Source organism: Schistocerca piceifrons, chromosome 3 (assembly GCF_021461385.2).
Source record: "Schistocerca piceifrons isolate TAMUIC-IGC-003096 chromosome 3, iqSchPice1.1, whole genome shotgun sequence".
Classification (NCBI taxonomy): domain Eukaryota; kingdom Metazoa; phylum Arthropoda; class Insecta; order Orthoptera; family Acrididae; genus Schistocerca; species Schistocerca piceifrons.
Window position 1 is genome coordinate 725,143,303 of NC_060140.1, and position 26,188 is coordinate 725,169,490.

Consider the following 26,188-nt stretch of genomic DNA (forward strand, 5'->3'; position numbering starts at 1 on the left):
TAAGCGCCCAGCTTTCTGAGCCGTACAGTACTGTGGGGCAGATAATAGTGTTGTATATCTTCATCTTTGTGGTGGTTGACAAAGCTTTACTTTTGAGTGGGTTGACTAGTGAGTACAGACATCTTGACCCTGAGGCTATTCTTTCATTTATATCTATTGTTATGATATTTTTACTGTTGAAACGTGATCCAAGGTATTTAAACTGGAGAACTTTTCTGAATTTGGAATGTTGGTCAATTTCAAAGTAAGGATTTGGATTTATGACTCGACCTATTTCCATATATTCAGTTTTCTCTTGGTTAATCAAAAGCCCGACTTTGCTGGCACTGTGCCTGAGAGATCGGTACATGTCTTTCAGTTCTTCTTCAGTTTCTTCTTCAGTTTCACTCAGCAACACTATATCATCTGCATAAGCCAGGAGTTTTACTTCACTGTTTTCGAATCGGATACCATTGTATAGATGAATGAAAGAAAAAAACTGAACATTTTTGAAAGAAAAGGAATGAGAAAAATCTGGGGACCTGTGTTGGAGAATGGCGTATGGAGAATTCGAAAGAACAATGAAATTTATCAGTTAATGAAGCAACCCACTATCACCCAGAAATTAGAAGGTAGGAGACTACAATGGGCTGGACATGGGGCCAAAATCGAAAACAACAGAATCACCAAGAAAGCATTTGAAGGAACTCTCCAGGCAACAAGACCATTGGCCCGACATCGTACAAGGTGGAAAGATGACATTGAGAAGGACATCGCAGCATTAGGAATTTCTGCAGAGTGAAGAGTCTGCGAGGGGTAGAAGGCGGTGGAAGCAGATCGTTGATGCAGCACGTGGTCTACAGGGCCTGTGATCGCTGAGAAGAGAGAGAATGAAATCATCTCTGTTTTGAAAGCAACATATGAAGACTTTCCTACTGGCTTGCTAAGCCAAACGCAAGAAAGGATTTTCTGTTGGCGGATGATAATGGTTTTTATAGATATAGAAAAGGCATATGACTCAGTTAACAGGGAAAGACTCTGGGAAGAAATGAAGAAGATAGATATAGAAGATGGATACATTACTGTAATAAAGACAATGTACAGAGGACACAATCGTAGAATTAAAACACCATTGGGGAACTCTGAGTACTTCGAAATAAGACAAGGACTTATACATGGAAGTATTCTATCTCCTGCCCTTTTTAAGTTGTGATGGAGGTAATGAATAGGGCAATTAAAGATATAGTAAAAGAAAAAAAAAGATGATTTTAGCAGATGATATGGTAATATGGGGCGATAAAGGGGTAGATGTACAGTTACAACTTGATGCGTGGAAGAAAATAATGAAATGGTATGGATTAAAAAGAAATAAAGATAAGAGTGAAGTAATGGTATTTGGGAGAGACAAAGGGATCAACGGAAATGTTACTTTGAATGGAGAACCCCTCAAAGTGGTAGACAGTTTCACTTATTTAGGTAGTGAAATATCTAGTGATGGAAGAATAACCAACGAAATTAATAGGAGGTACAGAAGGAAGGCAATTTCTTCCAAACAATAAAACACGTGGCAGATTAAAACTGTGTGCCCGACCGAGACTCGAACTCGGGACCTTTGCCTTTCGCGGGCAAGTGCTCTACCACTGGCAGAAGTAAAGCTGTGAGGACCGGGCGTGAGTCGTGCTTCGGTAGCTCAGATGGTAGAGCACTTGCCCGCGAAAGGCAAAGTTCCCGAGTTTGAGACTCGGTCGGGCAAACAGTTTTAATCTGCCAGGAAGTTTCATATCAGCACACACTCCGCTGCAGAGTGAAAATCTCATTCTGAATAAAACACCTGATTTGGAATAAGGTAGTTCCAGTAAAACCAAAACTCCTTATGTATAAGAGTTATTACTTCCCTATTGTCACCTATGGAGAGAAACATGCACAATGACAGAAAGGGACTGGAGCAGACTGCAAGCGGGGGAAATGAAATTTCTCAGGGAAAAACAAGAATGGACATAGTAAGGAATGTATATATTATAAAGGGCCTTAAACAAGAAAGTATGAAAGAAGAAATTGAAAAAAAAAGAGGATGCGTGGGCAGAGACTCCCCAAAATTATGGAAGAACGGAGAAAGACCTAGAGGGCGCCCGAGAACACGGTGGAAAACGGGGGTGAGAATATCTGTGGAAAGGAAAGATGTGACCTTTCAGCAAGTGGAGGAAGAAGTCGTGGAGAGGACCGAGCCAAATGGAGAGGATCCGGCAATAGCGGGACCGGGGTATAGATAGATAGATTGTGATATCACTTATTTTATTAGAATATGGTAGTGTAGCGCAAAGTTTCTGTGGGAGTGGAATTTGGCTGTGGGTTGTGCAAGTGCAGATTCTTAACCAAATGTTATTTAATATTATGATAGCATGAAGCATTCAATTAGTAGGGCACACGTATAATAAAAAACAAACCAGGACATGGTGCTTGGATTTTCAAATGACTTAACATCTCACACAATAACGAGAATTTCGAGAAAATAAGCTTATGCCCCACAATAATCATAAAGCCTTCAGCATAGCTCAATGAATTCACAATCAGACAATCTTAACCTAATATACATATATCATCAGATATAAATACTTTGCCCCACTGAGATTAACGTAACAAGACGGGCACCTACAACAACACACATTAGTCAAAAAGATAAGAAAAGGTCACACAGTGTGACCAACACTTTACGAAAACACAGACAGACAAGATAGACAACATCCACAACATGTAGTGACCCAATAAACAAATGTGCATCAATAATCAAAGCACACTGAATCATTAAAATTTTATCACTACAACAGATTTCTTGAGGTAATGCACTGCTCTACAGTATTCAGGCCCAAAATGTCTTAAATGTGTTTCATCAAAGTACATTGCATTACACGGTCCTCCAATTGCAGGAGCAATAGTGGCAACTCCATGTTTTATCAGTTTTAAACATTGGCAATAAACGTACGCCCCCACAGGCACAAATGACAGCAGAACAGAATGGCGCAAGCTACTGTTACGTGAAGCGTTCCACTCATTTTAACATAAATGTTTCTTGCGCGAGCGCTTCCTGACTCCAAGCTGCCGTATCCTCTCCACGCGCCGGCCGCGGTGGTCTCGCGGTTCTAGGCGCGCAGTCAGGAACCGTGCGACTGCTACGGTCGCAGGTTCGAATCCTGCCTCGGGCATGGATGTGTGTGATGTCCTTAGGTTAGTTAGGTTTAAGTAGTTCTAAGTTCTAGGGGACTGATGACCACAGCAGTTGAGTCCCATGGTGCTCAGAGCCATTTGAACCTCTCCACGCACAGAGCCAGTACAGAGGCAGACACCGATTGCCTCTCCAGCTAAACGATGCCTCACGTTAACGGCAGATCTCACACATTGTTGATGGTCTGCAACCACACTGTCTCGCTGAGTCCACACTGCCTGCTACGATGCCAGATGACGCTGTTCAGGTTCCTGCGGGATATTTTCAATTTTGCTGGTGGACTGCATCTCCACTTCTCCACTGTGGCTGTCTCATCTGATGGTGACAGCAGCCACACGTCCTCTGCCTACCCATTATGGCAACAGCGACTTGGGTCAGCCATACTGGTACTATGTAAGGACCGCCGTGGCGCCATGCGCCCCCCCCCCCCCCCCGTCCCCCTCTGCCACATGAAACACTTTGCTACCACAGCCTATGGGCTGACTCACAGATGCTGTTGATGCAGTCGGTTCTGCCCTGCTCTTTAGACTGACCACAACCGAAATGCACCATGACAGCTAACCACAGCGTGGTGTTGTGTCCACTGAAATCGCCTGTAAGTGCAGCACACTGTAACACGTGGTCTCCTCACCTTCACTGCTTACATATTCCGACCTCACAATCATGTTCCGCACATCAAGACGCTTCCTTCGAACCCAAACTCGATAACATAAAGTCAATGTTGTATAAATTCATGTAAATGATATGCAATTGACAAGTGAGTGCACCGTGGTTGAAATACTCGAGGCTGGTGTGCACACATACATTCCAGACACGACGGTCACAGAGGCTTTTAGTGCAGGAGAGAAACCACACAGTGGGACACCAGGCCATTCAGAGGACGACGCAGCCCATGTCGGCCGGTGACCGCCCGTAGCAGACAGCGTGGGCCCGAGTGGAAAGGGAGGAACAACTCTGTGTTCGGCTTAAAACCAAATTCCGCTACATTGTGTGGGAGCGGCCAGCCTACGCATTCTTTACACATAGCACGCAGTTTCATAGATTTTCACAGGGAGACAGCAAACGCCAAACGCCAAAGCTAAAAGCTTCCAGATTGGTCGCCTTAAACGAAAAGTCATTGTCCCGTTTTAGAAGAGCAATGCGGATTGGCAGACAATACTTCTGACGCCTTGAGCTGAAGGAATAATGGAAGAGACCGAAAGACATACCCCTTCACTTCTGGCGTGGAGAGGCACCATTCTGTTGTCGCTCTTGGAGCGAGAACACGTAACGAGAGCGTGCGCGCTCGTACGTGTACTCAAAGGGCGAGGAACAAGTATCTCCTCAGTACTTCACTGGGAGAGCACCTCTGTCGAGAGTGAATCAAAGGGCGACTCTATATTGAGTCCTTGCGACTAAGCGTTGTTCACTGTGTTGGCCGACACACTTATTGTGCGGTGTGAACAGACAGAGTTACAGTTAAATGCCTGCGAGCGAATTTTGAGTGGCATCGCGGTGGACTGGTTATCTGACCGGTGTACCACGCTAATAGTTCGACTAGGGGCGAATAGGAATCCTTGACTTCATCAAGGCATAGGGAGAGTTTGATTGGCGAAGGTCAATCCAGATAGAACGAGAGTTATCTTATTTGTCAGCAGCGAGCGGCGCAGACAGCAGTCATCGCAACTTACGGTATTGTGCGCTACAGCTATTGCGAGCCCCATATTTCCTCCACAATGGTACACTTCACTGCATTTCACACGCGACAGCCTCTACCGTACCTAGCAACATTCTAAAGGGTAATTATTCAAGTTGAGTAGGCGTGCCTCTCAGCCATTCTGCCAAGTTAACTACCATCTTAAACTTTGTGTAGAAATTTCATTAGCGAATCCTATCCTTGAAAGGTAACTTCACATTCCGAAAAGAACCAGGATATAACTTGTTCAACTCATAACTGAAGGTGCCATTGTGATTTCTCAGAATTTTTGCAAAATAAATTATAACTTTCGTTAGTTCCATGTTTTTCTTACACTAACTAGCACTACTTCAGTACCGAAGTATCCAACTAGTTACATAAGAAATTTTGTGAATTTTTGTGTCATTTCCTTCCAGCGGACGACTCCAGAAGATATTTATTGCTGAAAGTTTTTCAGGCATTTCTCTTGAGAACGTTAGGAGCGTCTGTCTGACTTCTGTAGTAGTGTGGGCGTGGAAATTTCATCTTAATGGAGCCACAGGGTAAAGGGTACATCTCAGATTAATCTATTGCGCAGAATAACAGATTAACAGATCAACCCCACACCTCAGACCACGTAGCGGCAGAGACAGAAGAACCACGCTGTCACCGCCATTAGGCAGGGAGGGAAAAACAACTGTGTTGTGAATTACAAATTCGCAGAACACTATTTGTTGCTGCGAAAAGTTGTACGACTTGTTTCATATTAGAGTTCTTACCAAGTAGTTTTGTGTGGATCAGTGTGCTCGTTGTGTGTCGCGTTTTGAATGCCAGTTCTAAATTTCTAAATATTCTGGAGAGAAGTAGTGCGGTAATTCCGACACGTTAGCGCGTCACTAGGCACCTCCAACTTCGGCGGTGGCTCCTCCCGTTGAGGCGACCGCCGTTCGTCTGCCGCCACTGGTAGTACGCGCGGTTGACACACGGTTGTTCAAACAGCATGGCACTATTTCCGCCTTCCGCCTCACCACGCTACGTCATCAAGTCTCGTCCGCCAGCCCTTGGCGTCCGTTCCGGAATTGACCTTTAAGATCAGCAGCTGCTTCCCTGCAGCGAGTCTGCAACACAGATGCACGCGCCGTAGAGAGCCATAGGTGAAGTTGACCGTGATTGGTTTATTAGCTTTGGCAGAAAAATGGCGCCAAACGTCTCTAGCGCCTCCTATGTCCGCCGTGCTTTTGAGTTGAATTGAAGTTCAGAGGACTTTTGGAAGCGGTTAAAAGGTATTTGAATTATTGAGAGACTTGTTATGCGTTGTGCATGCATGTTCGATTTAGTTGTATATCGTTTTTAGTACGTAATTAGCGTTTGCGATCTTAAATACGAGTTGAAATAATGAAGCGTTTTGTGATGAAGTCGGTAGGCCTACATGTTTGAAGTAAACACGTTAGTAATTGTACAGTATTGTTTTTGACTTCTGTAATTCATTCTGCAAACGTTCGTAAACGATGCCAGGTTGTGCTGCATTTGGTTGTTCCAATAGAGGCGAAGGTGGATTTCGCGTGTCAGCATTTCCACGCAATGAAGAAAGACGAAAGCTGTGGGCAGTAGCAGTGAACAGGGCTGACGTGAATCAAACAGGAGCTTTGTGGAAACCAAACCAAGTACTCTTATCTATGCGAAGTAAGTCGTTTTTGCTTTTTAGTACATATAAAAAAACTTGCAATATACATAGTTAAATTTGAAAACAGACCTGTAAATTGGGTGTGTGAAAATTATTATAACACGTTATTCTTATAAACAAAGGCATTTAACGAATGATTTCGCCATATTGTCTTGTGTTTTTGATTCGGTGAGTGTGTACTCCACTACTGGCCATTCAAAAGTCCCGCCCGCAGTTTGGCAGAAAAATGGCCGCCGTATCGCCCGGTTGGCCACCCTCTCCCTATACAGGCTCTCTAACGGACCGGTGCTCACAGTGCTCCAACTTGCGCCCATTTGAACTACGTATCCTTAAGGCCTCCGTAAACGATCAAACGTGTTTGACAAATCACTCTTATCTAGCTACGGATTTGCGAAGGAAGCCCGTACACGTTCAAATACTGTTTGTTAGTTTAACCTCTACTGAAACAGACGCTATTCTTATTCGAGTGTACTTTGGGACTCACGAGTAGCGAGAACGGCCACAAATGCAGACACAGCAGTCCTGGCATCGACTTTGGCTCTGTGTTCAAAGAACAAGAAGAAAAAGAGCAAGACTCTGGCTTAAAACGAGAGATTTACCCAAGAAAGTATGCTAAAGGAAATATTACTCACAGAACCCGATGATTACATCTACTTCCTGTGTGTGGACAGCGAAACCTTTAATATCTTTTTTAGCTGTACTTCAGCCTAACGTTGGAAAGAAGACACAAATATGCGAAAATTTATTCTGTTCTACTTGGTCCTCTAATCACAGTCTATTACAACACCGTAATGTGGGAACATATAGCCCACATCGACCTTGGCAGTACCGGAGAACTTCGATTTCTTTTATTTCATTCCCCTCCGCTTCTATGTCACTGCATGCGTAAAATATTGTTTTTGTTCGTAACCTCTTCATGCGTAATGTATGACTGGGAAAGATGTGGTACCTCTACCATTTTGGTAACTGTGAGTGCTATTTTGTTTTTATACTAGACTGTAGTTTTCATAGTAGCGGAAACTCACGACACAGTGACATAAATCGTAATAAAATAATTTTTCACTAAACATATGCGGTGAAACGTCGGCACAAACAACGCCCGCCTTCTTGTCAAACTTTTTGTCAATCAATATTTCTCGCAAACATGTCAAACATGATCTACGATTGACAAACACGTCAAACTGCACCGTACACGGTCAAATATTTCCAAGCATAGCTAAGGTTAACAAAATGTTTGATAGTTTACGGGGGCCTTTACTGGCCACGGACCGAGCTTCACACTTTACTTCACTAGCTGCTCCGTAGCTATCTCGTTCTCGTTTTTGGCGATATGACTGTCTTGGATCTACTACTGGACTTCGTTTGGATTACTCTCTTTGGATCAATGTTGATGCTTGTACTTTAGGAGTCAACAAAAAGTATTCAGTTTATTTCACTCTGTTGTAGTGTCTACAAGTGACAGCGGACAATGTATGTCCCATTTATTGTGGCTTTTCGGTCAGTTTTCGTCTGGTAGATTTACGTATTTCAGGCTTGTGGGAAATGAATTCTTAGGTAGAATGGGTGCTCTTTCTAAACAAAAGTACATTTGCTTAAGAAAAATAACTGCAGCAGATTTCATGACCCTCAAAGTGTTCTGGAGGTGTTACAATTTTCCAGTGAATGTATATACATGCTGTTCGCATTTGTTGTCACGAGTCATTTTGTAAAATCGTTCTATGGCGAATTAATTACAGTATATGTTGTATTGTATTGAACTGGAGGAATATAAACGATGGAGAGGCTTCGTCCCCGCCGTAGAATTCAGTGGTTCACAACCCCACAACAGGGCTCAACCCACCGCTGCCCCACACCGAATCCAGGGTTATTGCGCGGTTAGGCCCCCGGGAACGACTCACGCCATACCACTGTAGCCCCAAATGCTTGCGTGGTAGAGTAATTATGGTGTACGTGTACGTGCAGACAGTGTTTGCCCAGGAATCGCCGGCATAGTGTAACTGAGGCGGAATAAGGCGAACCAGCCGACACTCGCCGTGGCATATGGAAAACCGCCTTAAAAACCATCCACAGGCTGGCCGGCACACCGGACCTCGACAGTAATCCGCCGGGCGGATTCGTGCCTGGAACCGGCACGCCTTCCCGCTCGGAAAGCAGCGCGTTAGACCGTGCGGCTAAACGGGAGGGCCACTATATATTAGTAAGACCTTGACAATCCCGTTTATCATTCAGTCAAGACGTTTATCTCTTTTGAATCATTATAAATATCTGTATGTATTTTCTTTCTGATTTTAACTATGAAAGGCAGAAATTAAGATTCTTTCTGCGACCCTGTGGCACGTGTTTCCGGACGGAACTGAAGTGTTTATTACACCTCCCAGTGCAAACAGGCATGCATGCTTCAGCTCTTTATTTCAGCTGTTAGTTCCTGGAACGAGTTTTTCAGTTCTGAATCCAGGCTAGTCAAGTAGCAACAGCAGATTAAGACACACACGGAAGGAGTTTAAGTAGGTTGCGTTTCCGAATGAAATACATTAATGAAAATATGAGTCTCGATTATTTTTCTCATAACTATAGGCATGTGAGTTATTTCATCTTTACGAAGGTAAACATTGTTAGATGCATTCTTTATCATTCTTTTTTAGATTGATCATCTAGTGTAAAACGTGACAGTGCGTTAGGCGTCAAGAGCCATCTTCAAGACTCGTGCTATAGACCTTTCACTCGCTAGCCCTAGTAGGAGCCTTGAGAATATGTTCACTCCAACCACACTCTGACACGGCCATCGACCGAGAAAGATTATGGTACCACATTGAATTTATGAAGTGTAGTTGGGTATTTACCTTGTTTCTTAATGTAATGTGGAGATGCATTATCGTATAATATTTTCATTTTACAGAGCTATACACAATGACTGAAAAATCGAAACCGGAATCATTAATAAACAAAAATTGTGATCATTGACTGATGTAAACTTTATAGCAAAAGTTAATGAGTTCACGGACGCTATTGGTCAACAACACAGCGAATATTAACATATTATATTCACTAGACACGTCCTAGGTCCACGTTGAATCACACTGGGTGTGCGTCTGTATAAACTGGCCCCCACACTGGCATCTGAAAAAAAAGAGTGCAATAATAATCGCATCTGAGAAAATCCCTCCCGCTGCATCGCCGGCGGATTTATGTTACGCGACGCAGTGCTTTTTCCCGTCGCGCCGCCAGTTCGCTGGATGCCCGATTTTTAACACATCGCCACAGAATAGCGTCTAACTGTGTGCAGAACAGCATAATATCCTAAATAACAATATAAATACATTAGTATATAAATATTTGTTATCGATGTAAGTGTAAGACAACTTTTTCACTTAAAAATTTATTTGGCTGCAATAAAATTTATTGATAAATGGAATGTCGCCACTGTTGCACGTCGACAGTAACATGGGAAATACGAGCGTTCCGTCTCTTCGAGTTATTGTCTTCTTAATTAGGCATTTTTTCCTCGTTATGCGACATTTTAATTCTTTACTAAACCAGTCCATCTCATCTTCAAAAGTCTTCCACATCCTCGTATTTCAGAGGCTCCTAATCGCTTCAGTTCTGCCTCCTATTTCTACGACGTTCCCCATTCTAACTTTATCCATACTTCATGAATTTTTTAATGTTCTCAAAGATTGCATTATGGACATTATCAGAGGATTTTGTTTCCACAGAAAGCTCATATGCTCGTTTCATCTTCACTCTTTATGTACTCTACTGTTGATGTAGCAATATTCATTAATCTCCGAAATAAGCTTAAATTTATCCATCCAGAATGTCCACCTGATGCATACGCCAGTATCTTCGTTTCCTTTGCGTCTAAGTGCATCAGTTAGCACTGGTTCCAGTTCATTAAGCGTACGACTCAATTCCTATTCACTGTGAGGCGTCAATGAACAGCATCGCAGTGATTCTCCGTCAGTGATAGGCAAATTTGTTCCACAAAATTTCGGTAGGACTGCCGCATGTTTGTAACTCCCTGCCACAATATTGCGACGCAGAGTCTTCTAGCCATGTTCGGGTGATACTGGCGAAAACGCACTGAGCTCTGGTATTTAAGGCCCCGCCGGCACATGCGTGGTGGATTCACTTAGTGTTGCGCGTACGCTACTTGAGCGCGTTCGATCCTGCTGCGCCGCGCGCCAGTATCACCTGAAGATGGCCAGAAGACTCTAGACCGAAATATTGTGGCAGGAAGTTACAAACATCCGGCAGTCCTCCCGAAATTCTGTGGAACAACATATACTCCGGGAAAGTTTTAAATCCCACATCAAGCATCCCTACAGGGAGCAACTGATGCAGTGTATTCGAAGATTCGATAGGTTACGGGAAAAAAGAGCATGACTAATGATCTCTCTGACATTTTTATTAAGTTGCAGAGACGAGAATATTATCCCAAATTTTGCAAAAATTGTGCATTTTATGAATAGCGCCGCTGCAGGTAAGATCAAACGTAAAGCAAGTATGGCATTAGTCAGAGAAAGGATTCGCTTCAGTAGGCGTGAACTGGATTCCGTATCGAAGGTCATGTACTATCTTCATTTAATGGGCAGCAAGACTGTGTACGTTGTTTGGGACTGGGTGGATGGTGTGACATGGGCCAAAGCAAACTGGAGTCACGACAAAGCTACGTAGAGGCAAATGGCCAAGTTCGACCGACTTTGGACACAGATGCTGGACGAAGTTCCTACTCGACGATCCGTTATTAACTTGGCGTGGAAACCTATAGATGACTCGACTACTTCTGTGTTAGCAAGAGGTCTCAATTTTGCGCCTACACCTGTTTCACTACCACTACTGGACATCGTGAGTTCCATCGAAGAAGCTGTGCACCGTCTTGCAACAGATGAAGCTGAGGAAGTGCACCGGGAGACTTGTGTGTTGACAAGAGCTACACCGCCGACGAGCAACATCTCGCCTATGGAGAGGACAGCCCTCCGGAACTTGCGAGCAGACCCGGATACAGTGGTACTTAAACAGGACAAAGGTAATGCTACGGGAGGACTATATTAATGAGATAGTTTTTTATTAAGCGACTCAACATATCGCAAAATGGGAAAGGATCCTACTACCCAAGTGGCTCAAATGGCTCTCAGCACTATGGGACTTAACATCCGAAGTCATCAGTCTCCTAGACTTAGAACTACGTAAACCTAACTAACCTAAGGACATCACAAACATCCATGGCCAAGGCAGGATTCGAACCTGCGACGGTAGCAGCCGCGTCGCTCCGGACTGAAGCCTCTAGAACCGCTCGGCCACAGCGGACGGCCTATCCGAGTGGTGCAGAAAACAGCAGAACTTCTGACTAATAGTTCCTTACCGAAGGAGATAATTAAGAAACTGAAACCAAGTAGTTCAGTTCCATCTAGGGTGTATGGATTGCCGAAGATCCACAAGGATAACTCGCCATTGCGTCCATTTGTGAGTAATACTGGAGCAGCCACCTACGGCTTAGCAAAGTATTTGTCGTCTTTGCTCAAACCAATGGTAGGAAAGTGTCCACATCACATAAAGAATTATAGTGATTTCATCAGCAGACTTAAGTTACTGCATCTGCAAAGTTACGACTTGTTGGTCAGTTTTGATGTAGTTTCACTTTCTACAGAAGTACCTCTTGTGGACTCACTACATCTCATTGGCAATAGGTTGGATCCGAAATTACAGCGCTGTTTGAACACACCCTCTCCTCTACATAATTTTTATTTAGCAACAAGTTTTATGAGCAATCAGACGGTCTCGCCGTGGGGAGTCCTTTGTCTCCCCTGGTGGCCAATCCTTTATGGAAGATTTTGAGCAGCGAGCACTCGCCACAGTCACTTTTAAACCAACAGTATTTTGGCGATATGTTGATGATACTATTATAGTTTGGCTTCGTGGTTTGGGTCGTCTGCGGAGTTCCTACAACGCCTGAACTCTATACACGAAAACATAAAATTTACTATGGTGTTGGGGAAGGAGGGTTGCCTGCCGTTTTTAGACGTCCTGGTGTGACGTAAGAGCAATTGCACACTTTGTCATTCAGTATATAGAAAGCCTACTCACACAGACCTTTACTTGCAAGCCGCTAGTTGCCACCATCCGGCACAAACGATGGGTGTTTTGAAGACATTGATTCACCGAGACCACGCCATCTCTGACACGGATAGTTTGCAAACTGTATTCGTCCCAGCAAGTGGAGAGAGTGCTGCAGACCTGTAAACTACGGAGCTAAGAAGAGGAAGAGGCCTTTAAAACGACTGTCAGTTTACCATATACTGATAATATTTCAGCGCAAATAGGCAGAATACTAAGAAAATAAAACGTGAAACCTTTCGACCTCCTGCAGAAATAACATCGCCGTTGGGATCTGTCAAAGACGACCTAGAGATGCGCAAGGCAGGTGTTTACAGGATTCCGTGCAATTGCGGCAAATCTTATATAGGGCAAATAACATGTACTGTGCAGGATCGCATTGTAGAACATCAGCGGCCTACCCGCCTTCTTTAGCCATGAAAGTCTGTCATCTCTGAACACTGTATTTCCACTGGTCGTGTCATGAATTACAGTGAGACGAAAATTGTGGCCCATATGTCTAACTTTTGGAGCTCTATTATTAATGAATCGGTGGAAATACGACCGTCTGACAGTGAGTCTCTTATTTATCGAGACGCCGCTTTTCAATTGAATTCAGCAAGCATTCCAATCGTTGAAAAACTTTGTGTCCTCCGCAGACGGCGTAGTTCTGTGATGGAACTGCGACAAGATAATCGAATTGATATCGATGCGGAGAGTTTTCACCACGGAGGGAGCGCGGCGCAGGAGAATGGAACGCGCTCAAGTAGCGCACGCGTAACGCCAAGTGAATCCATCACGCACGTACCGGCGGGGCCTTAATACCAGAGCTCAGAGCGTTTTCGAAAGTATCACCTGAAGATGGCCAGAAGACTCTGCGCCGAAATATTGTGGCAAGAAGTTACAAACATCCTGCAGTCCTACCGAAATTTTGTGGAATGATATGTACGCCGCGAAAGTTTTCAGTCTCACGTAGGCAAACGTGTTAGGGAGAGAAATTAGTTGATGGTAAAACCATTAAATTGTTGCGCCGCGTCATATATCACTTCAAACTTCTTCAAAGCTCGACGTTTCAGTCCCGTGATGGGATAATCTTTAGGATTGGACTGGTGTACCTGGTTTGTTGAACACTGCCGAAAGACAGTGTCGTATTCACCTACAAAATAATACTTCCTTGCTGATTTCGGGAGAAGTGGAGTTACTGGGTGAAAATCTCCAGACTGCTTATGGTGGTCCATCGTCTTGGGCAAATACTGAAAGGTGGTACGGATACAGAGGGGTACCACAAAATATTATTGCTGTTGTGCAGGCTGTTGTTGTATCGGCAAAACCCTTCGGAATAATGCTATGTATTTTCAGCCAAGACAAGCCAACGGGCTCCTTCCAACCTGCAACAAACATGCCTAATTGCCTCCATACTGCAGTGTTCTATTAAGTGATGAATGGGTCTGGCAAAGTATATATAATGGAAACTAGGAGAACTGCAAAAGAACCTACTGAAGAACGCCTCACATTGTAAGACAAAATGCACAATCAGCGGTAACAAAGGGTCAAGAAGAATGCGACCAGGTAATGAATGTTAAGAATATACAAGTGCTAACCACAGAAAATAGCATTTATAGAAACAAAGGCCGGTAAGCAATTCACATATAAAAGAATGAATGCAGTTTGAATAGAGACTTTTATAGGATTACAACTTTGTAGCCACTTGCTATCAAGGAAGGAAACATCCAGCCACGGCGAGGGAGGAACATAATTGCCAGTAACTCACCGAGTTAGTACAACAGCCATAATATTTAGGCTCCCCTCCCCCTCTTTCCACAAATTTTCTTTCAGTATTTAGTCATGATGGTGACTCATCATTGGCAGCCTGGAAACTTTTAGCCAGAAATTCCACTTCTACCCGAAAAGCGAACGAGAACAGCTTTTAACAAGGGAATACTGTCTTTCACAGTGTTCTGTCATTCAGGGACACCTGAGGAATCCTGAAGAAGATCCCAGTGGAAAGATCGGAAAGTAGAGCATAGAAGAAGCTTGAAGACGAATTTGACACTAAGTAATGACCCAGAAGCTTTTACCATCGATGCAGAAAAACTTGCAGACTTAGAGAGGAATTCGTTCTTTTCCAAAGAGACTGGGAAAATTATTTGAATAAATACCTTAGTATTTCACATTATCTCACACAGCTTTGAGCCGTGATGCATTACAAATCAGGACTGCTTCCTTATATCGACAGGAGCCATTCACGACGAATGTCTCTGACCACTTCTGGATTACCGAAGGATGCCTACCCACCAGAAGGCAAGTTGGTGGAGCAGAGAGGAAATACGCGGACGTGTGCGCCATACTCGACGAGTCTTGTCGAAAGAACTGTGTGTAGCTCACGAATCCGCTGCTGGCGCGGACATCCGCGTGGGCTGGGCAACTCGTGAATTTGGCAGTCTGGCTTAGGGTGTGTGTTGTTGACGCTGGGACGCCAGCTATCAACCCTCTAAGCCATTTAGAGGAAGAAAACTTATCTTGGGAATACTTCTCTCCTTAGGAGTAAGGAATTTCATGGTGCGCGCCCAATTCAAACCATGGATAGCAATTTTGAACTCGTTAAACAGATGTTGTAACGTAGGGCGTATTGATTTTCTTTTTAGTTTGCAAGTAATTTTCATGTGGCTGGGCTGACCAGCTCCAGATAGAATAATGGAACTAGTCGATTTCCCGCCAAGGAAACGACAACGGCATAGAGCCCTCGTAGCAGATAACGCTAAGTAACATTTGTGTGGCAGGAGAGAAGCGCAAGACGGGTGCAGATACCAAAGCAAATGAGCAAGAATTTACTTTCGGCAAACGAGTGTTGGTAAAACCCACAGTTTGTCCAATAAACAAAAGAGGCTATGCCACAAATTCTTCGCTGCCTATGACGGACCTGTACGGATTAGGCGATTAGCACACGCGGGAAGTCACTTGGCTTACATCACGTAAGCCATATCAAAAACTTTGTGGAGTAAAAACAAGGGACGGTAAACCAGTAAATGGAGAATGGGATGTCCATTGTATAAATTATTTATAAGTTTAGAGATTAAGTAGATGTAGTAATCTGGTATGAAATGTTTAGAATTAAGCTGTGGTAGAAAGAGCAATAGTTAAATTGATAACGAGCAAGTACAAAACCATTTAGTGATTCCATATTATGTGTGCCTGGAAAAGACAGAACAATCCCATTGAGTTTATTTAATAAAAGCTATCTCTCTTTAAATATGTTCATAGTGATATGGGTGCGTAATAAAAGGATTACCTGTACAAATGTAATGTCAGTTTTCGGAACGACAAACTGTAAAGAAATATTTAATTTGCGTGAGTACAGGATGTCACCAATGAGTAATTTAATAGGCATTATTTATGGAGACAAATGTGTATGCCTCTCGTGTTATTTAGAAGTGTTATGTTAATTTAATTTGGTGGCCTGCTCAGCGTGAAGTACGCAAGAGCGCACCGTGAAAATGTAGAGTTAAATTCTTAATTGTGTTTATTGAGACGAGAAATCAATAATGGAGGCCTGATCTGCGTCATGGCGTATGAACGCACTAAAATCTAAAAGTTTGTGGGAACTTGACATCAGAATGTTTAGTTACTTGATCAAGTAAGATTAAATACAGATAGCTAACAAGACAAATATAGGCACAAGAAGCTCCGAAAATTGTCGCTTGGGAGAATGTACTAATAATAAGATCTCATTGCGGTAGCCGTGATATTGAGTTGTTGTTGTCGTGGTCTTCAGTCCTGAGACTGGTTTGATGCAGCTCTCCATGCTACTCTATCTTGTGCAAGCCTTTTCATCTCTCAGTACCTACTGCAACCTACATCCTTCTGAATCTGCTTAGTGTATTCATCTCTTGGTCTCCCTCCACGATTTTTACCCTCCACGCTACCCTCCAATACTAAATTGGTGATCCTTTGATGCCTCAGAACATGTCCTACCAACCGATCCCTTCTTCTGGTCAAGTTGTGCCACAAACGTCTCTTCTCCCCAATCCTATTCAATACTTCCTCATTAGTTATGTGATCTACCCATCTAATCTTCAGCATTCTTCTGTAGCACCACATTTCGAAAGCTTCTATTCTCTTCTTGTCCAAACTATTTATCGTCCATGTTTCACTTCCATATATGGCTACACTCCATACAAATACTTTCAGAAATGACTTCCTCACACATAAATCAATACTCGATGTTAACAAATTTCTCTTCTTCAGAAACGCTTTTCTTGCCATTGCCAGCCTACATTTTATATCCTCTCTACTTCGACCATCATCAGTTATTTTGCTCCCCAAATAGCAAAACTCCTTTACTACTTTAAGTGTCTCATTTCCTAATCTAATTCCTTCAGCATCACCCGACTTAATTAGACTACATTCCATTATCCTTGTTTTGCTTTTGTTGATGTTCATCTTATATCCTCCTTTCAAGACACTGTCCATTCCATTCAACTGCTCTTCCAAGTCCTTTGCTGTCTCTGACAGAATTACAATGTCATCGGCGAACCTCAAAGTTTTTATTTCTTCTCCGTGAATTTTAATACCTACTCCGAATTTTTCTTTTGTTTCCTTTACTGCTTGCTCAATATACAGATTGAACAACATCGGGGAGAGGCTACAACCCTGTCTTACTCCCTTCCCAACCACTGCTTCCCTTTCACACCCCTCGACTCTTATAACTGCCATCTGGTTTCTGTACAAATTGTAAATAGCCTTTCGCTCCCTGTATTTTACCCCTGCCACCTTTAGAATGTGAAAGAGAGTATTCCAGTGAACATTGTCAAAAGCTTTCTCTAAGTCTACAAATGCTAGAAACGTAGGTTTGCATTTCCTTAATCTTTCTTCTAAGATAAGTCGTAAGGTCAGTATTGCCTCACGTGTTCCAGTGTTTCTACGGAATCCAAACTGATCTTCCCCGAGGTTGGCTTCTACTAGTTTTTCCATTCGTCTGTAAAGTATTCGTGTTAGTATTTTGCAGCTGTGACTTATTAAACTGATAGTTCGGTAATTTTCACATCTGTCAACACCTGCTTTCTTTGGGATTGGAATTATTATATTCTTCTTGAAGTCTGAGGGTATTTCTCCTGTTTCATACATCTTGCTCACCAGACGGTAGAGTTTTGTCAGGACTGGCTCTCCCAAGGCCGTCAGTAGTTCCAATGGAATGTTGTCTACTCCGGGGGCCTTGTTTCGACTCAGGTCTTTCAGTGCTCTGTCAAACTCTTCACGCAGTATCATATCTCCCATTTCATCTTCATCTACATCCTCTTCCATTTCCATAATATTGTCCTCCAGTACATCGCCCTTGTATAGACCCTCTATATACTCCTTCCACCTTTCTGCTTTCCCGTCTTTGCTTACAACTGGGTTTCCATCTGAGCTCTTGATATTCATACAAGTCGTTCTCTTATCTCCAACGGTCTCTTTAATTTTCCTGTAGGCAGTATCTATCTTACCCCTCGTGAGATAAGCCTCTACATCCTTATATTTGTCCTCTAGCCATCCCTGCTTAGCCATTTTGCACTTCCTGTCGATCTCATTTTTGAGACTTTTGTATTCCTTTTTGCCTGCTTCGTTTACTGCATTTTTATATTTTCTCCTTTCATCAATTAAATTCAATATTTCTTCTGCTACCCAAAGATTTCTACTAGCCCTCGTCTTTTTACCTACTTGATCCTCTGCTGCCTTCGCTACTTCATCCCTCAAAGCTACCCATTCTTCTTCTACTGTAGTTCTTTTCCCCATTCCTGTCAATTGTTCCCTTATACTCTCCCTGAAACTCTCTACAACCTCTGGTTCTTTCAGTTTATCCAGGTACCATCTCCTTAAATTCCCACCTTTTTGCAGTTTCTTCAGTTTTAATCTACAGGTCATAAAAAATAGATTGTGGTCAGAGTCCACATCTGCCCCTGGAAATGTCTTACAATTTAAAACCTAAATCTCTGTCTTACCATTATATAATCTATCTGATACCTTTTAGTATCTCCAGGGTTCTTCCATGTATACAACCTTCTTTCATGATTCTTAAACCAAGTGTTAGCTATGATTATGTTGTGCTCTGTGCAAAATTCTACCAGGCGGCTTCCTCTTTCATTTCTCAGCCCCAATCCATATTCACCTACTATGTTTCCTTCTCTCCCTTTTCCTACACTCGAATTCCAGTCACCCATCACTATTAAATTTTCGTCTCCCTTCACAATCTGAATAATTTCTTTTATTTCATCATACATTTCTTCAATTTCTTCGTCATCTGCAGAGCTAGTTGGCATATAAATTTGTAATACTGTAGTAGGTGTGGGCTTCGTACCCATCTTGGCCACAATAATGCGTTCACTATGCTGTTTGTAGTAGCTTACCCGCATTCCTATTTTCCTATTCGTTATTAAACCTACTCCTTCATTACCCCTATTTGATTTTGTGTTTGTAACCCTGTAGTCACCTGACCGGAAGTCTTGTTCCTCCTGCCACCGAACTTCACTAATTCCCACTATATCTAACTTCAACCTATCCATTTCCCTTTTTAAATTTTCTAACCTACCTGCCCGATTAAGGGATCTGACATTCCACACTCCGATCCGTAGAACGCCAGTTTTCTTTCTCGTGATATTGAGTAGTAATCACAATATCACGCAAAAGAATCATCCGTCTGCAGGTACCAAACATAGACAGAGTTAAGGGCGATTGCAAGAAGAAAGAGCTGGATTACCAAGAAAGAAAATATGACTAACCGTAATCTATACGCCGTGGCGCATTCTGTTCTTATGTTCACAGGAAACCCACACAACTTCCACAACCAGGGATCCACGGCGCGGAAGATTGCTTCCGAGATCATAGAAAAAAAGGGAGGTTAGTAGAATAAGAGTAGAGTAGACACGCTGGCCAGCGTATTTTGTTTTCTTTGTGTTAGTTGTTTGTTTAATTTTAACAAGTAGCGCAGACAGATATTTACCGTATGACATGGGCCTTGGTGTTGCAGTACACTGTATATCCTACTGAAACTATTTCTCCCACATAAAACAGGTCCGGTGGAAAGGACAGCTACATGTACTTACCATGTACTTACAAAATTAAAACTAGATTAATAATGTAAATAAGAACATCTGCCTTGAAAGTCACTGTCGTCCATTCTCATTAGACAGTCAGTGTGATGTACGACGATTATGTATGTGTTAAAATCCATACACAGGTATCGATGATTTAGACTGTGTGCGTTAGTGGGTGCATGTATTGAGATGACCGGCACTAATATGACGAGCTGTTCGAGGTAACACTGGACGATAGGAGCCAGCTGCTGGGGTGGCCGAACTGCTGGTGTGGACGCAGACGGTGAAACCGCTCCTGGGTGAGCGCAATACAGACGAAAGGATACGGGACAGCGGACACACGCCGTCGCACTCCCAGGCATCAACTGGGCCGGCGCAGCTTGCTAATGATCTACAGAGTGGTGACGTGTTCAACAAGGCTTCGACAGCAGATGACATGGCAGATAAAATGATAGGTTCACAGTCGCTTCAGGCAGGCCTTACAAAGATAAGGTTTGTGTACTGCAAAAGAACCACTATCGCTACCTTGTAGCACCATCAAAGCTTAAAGAGTGACTTACGTCACCAACCCAATAGTTTCGTTTCTTCTGACACCACTCAACGGGAAACGAGGCAACTACAAAAGCTCGCGTTTCCAAGGAAAACCTAAACCAATCCTAAAAGTAAAAGTAACTTACAACGATCTATGTTTCTTACCCAATTTCAATTGTTTACAAGAGACAGAAGAACAGGAAGCAAGAAGATTAGGAACACTAAAATTAATGGCTGAACCTGAAATACATGAAGAGTGAAATAGGGACAGCTACACATACTCTTACAAGGGAACTTCCCCATCGCACCCCCTCTCAGATTTAGTTATAAGTTGGCACAGTGGATAGGCCATGAAAAACTGAACACAGATCAATCGAGAAAACAGGAAGAAGTTGTGTGGAACTATGAAAAAAAATAAGCAAAATATACAAACTGAGTAGTGAATGTCAAGATAGGGAACATCACGGAAAGTGTGAGCTCAGGAGCGCCGTGGTCCCGTGGTCAGCGAGAGCAGCTGCGGACCGAAAGGTCCTTCGTTTAAGTCTTCCCTCGAGTGAAAGGTTTACTTTTTTTATTTTCGCAAAGTTATGATCTATCCGATCGTTCATTGACGTCTCTGTTCACTGTTATAAGTTTAGTGTCTGTGTTTTGCGACCGCACCGGAAAACCGTGCGATTAGTAGACGAAAGGACGTGCCTCTCCAATGGGAACCGAAAACATTTGATCGCAAGGTCATAGGTCAAGCGATTGCCCCACAGGAAAACACATCTGATATATTCTATACGACACCGGTGACGGCATGTGCGTCACATGACTGGAGTATGTTGTCGACCCACCTAACTTGTACATTTGGCGAATGGGTAAAAAGATCCTTCTACCTTGCCCGATTTAGGTTTTCTTGTGCATGTGATAATCACTCCAAAAAAAGTGATGAAAACATAACAGTTTGTCACATAAACTGCAACAAATGAATGCAACCGTTTCACAGTCGGCGCAGTTACCTCGCATCGGACGGACGGACGGACATACAATAATTTTCTGAAAATAAGAAATTAAACTTTTCACTCGAGGGAAGACTTGAAACAAGTACCTCTCGTAACGCAGCTGCTCACGCTAACCACGAGACCGCGGCGCTCCTGAGCTCACACTCTCCTTGATGTTGCGTATCTTGCGCATGGACTACTCAGTTTGTATATTTTCCTTATTTTTTTCATAGTTCCATACAACTTCTTCCTGTTTTCTCGATTGATATGTGTTCAGTCTTTCATGGCTTATCCACTGTGCCAACTTATAACTAAATCTGAGGGGGGTGCGATGGGGAGGTTCCCTTGTTAGTCAACGCAGAAGAAATATACTTTTCCTAATATCCACTGCCAGCACCACATAAAACCTTTGTACTTTCCTATTAAACAATTATCTGTCTCAGCGATGAAAACCAGATGAGACAGCCCATCAATGCAACACTCTACCTCGCTGCGCACCTTGTGAACAGATATGCCATACACCGACGTCACTGTACCTCGGCGACCAGTTCCAATCGACGAGAAAGCTGAGCGCCCATAGATCTTATTGCAAACGCACTAGAGCTAATTCACACCAGAGACGCGCGTCAGTTCACACCACGCACCATCACACACAGATTACAGTGTACTCCTGTAAATAAACTATCATCATTAGTGTCAGTGAAGTGTCAATCAGTGAACAGTGTTAGGATCATACAACCAGTAGTGCCACATCTGATAGACTCTTGTCAACAACCACAAACAAAATTCATCGCGGCTTTCTGAAACATGTTTTGTAAACTATATCAATTTAAAATGTATTATACTAATCTTGTTTCTGCATGTTTCTTGTAAGCGAACACACTGAATATTTGTGCATTGCCCTTTGTTACTCTAACATTGAAAGGTCGCTCCGAAAACGAACATTTGTAATTTTCTTTTAAACGCAGATCGTCAAAGTAAACAATATGATTACAACCATGCCTCTATTGAATATACAAGATGTACAATAAAAGAGAGCACTGGACTTACACAGACCGTTTCTAAATTATGTGAAGCTAAGTGACTCATTCACCAGGGACAGAAACACTTCCAAACACAATTACACAAGATAATTGTTATTTGTAATGAATATTAATTTGTTGAAATGATAAAATGACAAAGTCCTCTTCTAATATAAGAAATTTTAATTTTAATATGTATCAAATATGTTTTTAATATGTTGTATTACTACAAATTCAGTTAGGGAAGGATGAAAGATTGCATGAAAGGAGTTTAAATTAAATAGAGTGACTACCGTTTGTCATAATTAACTAGATAAATTATATTGTTACTTTACATTTTTCTTTGGCTGAAGTGCGTTATTTTGCACCTGAACATTGTAACAGTCGTGCTACAAACCAAAATTAATTCAGACTATAAGGCACCGACGAACAAAGAAGTAAATAATGATGAATGGATAAAGGCATATTGATGTTTATCAGTCCCTCTACTCTCGATAGATTTGATAAATTAATAAGGGGATAAAAAATTTTTTACTGCATCAGACGACACTGTAAGAGTCATCTCATATTATTACAAAATTGCTGGGAACGGGAAGGAGCTGTAAGGTGGCGTTATTTTACAGCTTACAAACCGCGTTTACATCCAATACATCAGTAAGCCCATTCAATGGTAGAAAAGGCATGATAAACATGTATGTGACTGACATCGTCTATACACGTAATTTCTAGTATACTGTCTGCATGTTGGGTGACTGGGGAAAAAGCAGAGCTGTGAAATTCGTGGTAGAACGGAAGGACACAGGATACATTCTTTCGGACAATGGGACGCCACAGCCACTTCCGGCGCTAGCCCCCGGGACCCGCCTGTGAACTGGACCACCTGCTAAACGGGAACACGTTGCCTACTTGCAGGCGTGAGAAAACGACCTGGTCAGGCAAAAACACATGGCAGCAGGTATTCGCGTACTTTCCTACGAACAGAGAAAGAACTTCCAGATACTTCCATCTGGATTCTAAACTGCGATTGGTCGGCATTCAGAAACGAGTGCATTCCGGTAAGATGATTTGCCACCCAAATTGAAGAGGGAGAAAAGACTTTGAACAGCGAAAAGACGAGAGAAGTACACAGGGAGTCGTTGCGGGTTCGTGGAGCAGGGTCTTGGAGGTCCACAGCTGTAATTTTGGTGAAGCACAATTTTGTTACTACCTCGATGAGGCCGAGAAGTTCTGCGGTTATAGCTTCTGATCATTCCGGTGATCTTGCTTATGCACCGAAGTGTAGGTAAGTGAATTTACATTGGTGAATCACGTGTTGCACTCCGTTCTGCACTGAGGTTTCACACAGCTCATTGGGACAGTAGTTTCTTCTTGCTATTTAGTACAACGGCGGATGTCAGTGACTCCACGCCCAGTCACAGAGGGCGAGTACATTATAGAGCAGAGCCAGACAGTTTAAGCGTCAGTATTAATACAGGGAGAACCTGAGATTTGTAATCTTCATTTATTTCCTTTAAATTGTTTTCATGATGAATAAATGTGTTAAAACCACGGCATTTGTATTTTAATAGATAGTATTTTCTTGTGCCAATTAATCTTGTCCCTTGTGTACATTTTATAACCTATTCGTTAAAAGGGAGACTGGATTTTGTCGGCTTATCCTGACATTCTATCGTGTCCACAGGATAAGATTAGGAAACGGGTAGGTTATCACATAACAATTTACATAATTAATGAGAATAACGTTCTCCTACGGGGGACGTATAAGTGTCAGGGCGACTTCAGTAGCGTTAAAATATGCATTACACAAATTATCATATGTACGTACTCATGGCAAGTCTCCGCCATCAATAGTCAGTAGAAAAAGTGGAGGTACGTTAGACTAGGTTTAATGCAGTTTGTAATTTTCGTTTGATAGTTATGAAATTAAGAAAGAGGAATTCATACAGCTTCAGATATGTCTGCGTCGTGGAAAAAGTATTGGAAAATGACCTAGAATGTATTGCTCTATAATCTGTGAAAACAATGGCTAAATTTCGAAAAGGAAAGAGGAATTCATACAGGTACAGATATGTCTCCACCACACAAAAAGTAGTGAAAAATGATTTAGAAGTTATTGTTCCAGAGTCTGTGAGGGTAAAATTGTTTTTAAATTAAATGAAAACAACGTTCGTCTTACTCATCAGTGTGATGCTATAAGGAATTCCACATTCGTCATGTTGATACTGGGGTGGGGTGTATCAAAGAGGAATCTGTTTTTTGGAAAGTATCAAAGATCTGCCTTGTGTTTAACGTTCCTGTTGATGCAGTAGGGAAAAAAATGAGACAGTGATTCTCTTTTGTGTATCTCTTACTTTTGTATTAGTGTCATTTCTTATCCAATACTGGTTGACTTTATGGTTTAAAAAAGTGGAAAAATAAATAAATAAATTTCAGAAGTTCACTCTGACAAATGTTTCATGCCATAAATAGCCTAGAAATACCCCTACAGAAAAATCAGAGTTATGCATACGTAACTCTGTCTCATTTTTAAGATCTCAACCTTATAGCTTTTGTGCACATAACAAAACATGTGTATCATACTATGGACCATCGCTATCATATTTAAAAATTTCAGTCCAAAAAATAATAAGCAGTTTTTGTTTTTGTAGTTTAGATTTGTAGCTTTGAAACATAAAATACAATATCACTTTGAAGCAGCCTATGCTCTCTAAAATTTAAAAAAAAAATTCACAGGTACTCTTTTTTCTTTCAAAAATGGAGACAAATTTTGTGATTTTGTATCATATTTAGGCCACTTCAATCTAAGAGAATTATTCATCCGTACGATAATCAAACAAGTGTTGTATACCTTAAGTCACTTGAGAGGCACTTATTATTTTGGAAGAAGCAGCCGCTTGCTGAAACAAACCATGCGACATTGAATGAAGATGATTCCTCGTAATTGTTTCGTAGCCATTGCTAGCAGCTCCTAGTTACCCTACAATCGTTGATGTAGTTGGAAACAGCCGAACCCATTACAGGATCTCCACAAAGGAGACAGAGTAACTGAAAAAATGTCACTTGGATGCCTAAAACATCAATCATGTGGAAAACGTCACACATTTGTAAATGAGGTCCTCATTGCAGTGGATGAAGAGAATGAAGTTTATTCGTTGTTTCTAGATTGTAGAAAGATTTTCGACACCTTCTCAAGAGGTTTTGCGATGACACTGAAAATTTCTTGTCCGGCATTCGTTGTATTGCGATAAGTGAAGTTGTTAAGGATACGACAAAAGACTGAGAGACATTAATAGGAACACTCATGTCATATAAACATTTGAGTGTGACAGCAACGCCACGAGTCGTCTGGCACAATGACAACTGCGGAGCAACGTGAACATTATTGCGGACCATCTACATCCCTTCGTGTTTGATGTCTTCCCCGACGGTGATAGCATCTTTCAGCTGTATTGCTGGCCGTATCACGAGGCCAGAAGAGCGCTACAGTGATGTCTTCTTCAACGGATATTAATGATATGAAACGTATAGAACGCGTCTGGCGTGGTATCGGCCGCCAGATCAGTCCCGCAAACAGACAGGCCTTCATTTACTCGAGTCGAGTGAACTGTGCGTCAACATTTGTTGCCACACACCCTTGTAAACATACCAAGGACTTGTCGAACACGTGCCAAGCAGAACTTTTATTATGTTGCGTTTCAATGGTAAACCAACAACCTACTAAGTAAGCCAGCATAGAAGTACACTACTGGCCATTAAAATTGCTACACCATGAAGAAATGCAGATGATAAACGTGTATTCATTGGACAAATTTATTATACTAGAACTGACATGTGATTACATTTACACGCAGTTTGGGTGCATATATCCTGAGAAATCAGTACACAGAATAACCACCTCTGCCCGTAATAACGGCCTTGATACGCCTGGGCATTGAGTCAAACAGTGCTTGGA

The 26,188-nt window shown here is 42.3% G+C and overlaps 1 protein-coding gene across 1 annotated transcript in view; it reads right to left on the bottom strand.

Moving 5' to 3' along the window:
* LOC124788999 (5-hydroxytryptamine receptor 1A-like) overlaps window positions 1-26,188 on the bottom strand; it is a 197,875-nt gene that overhangs the window by 149,826 nt on the left and 21,861 nt on the right. The gene's annotated exons all lie outside the window — the stretch shown is intronic.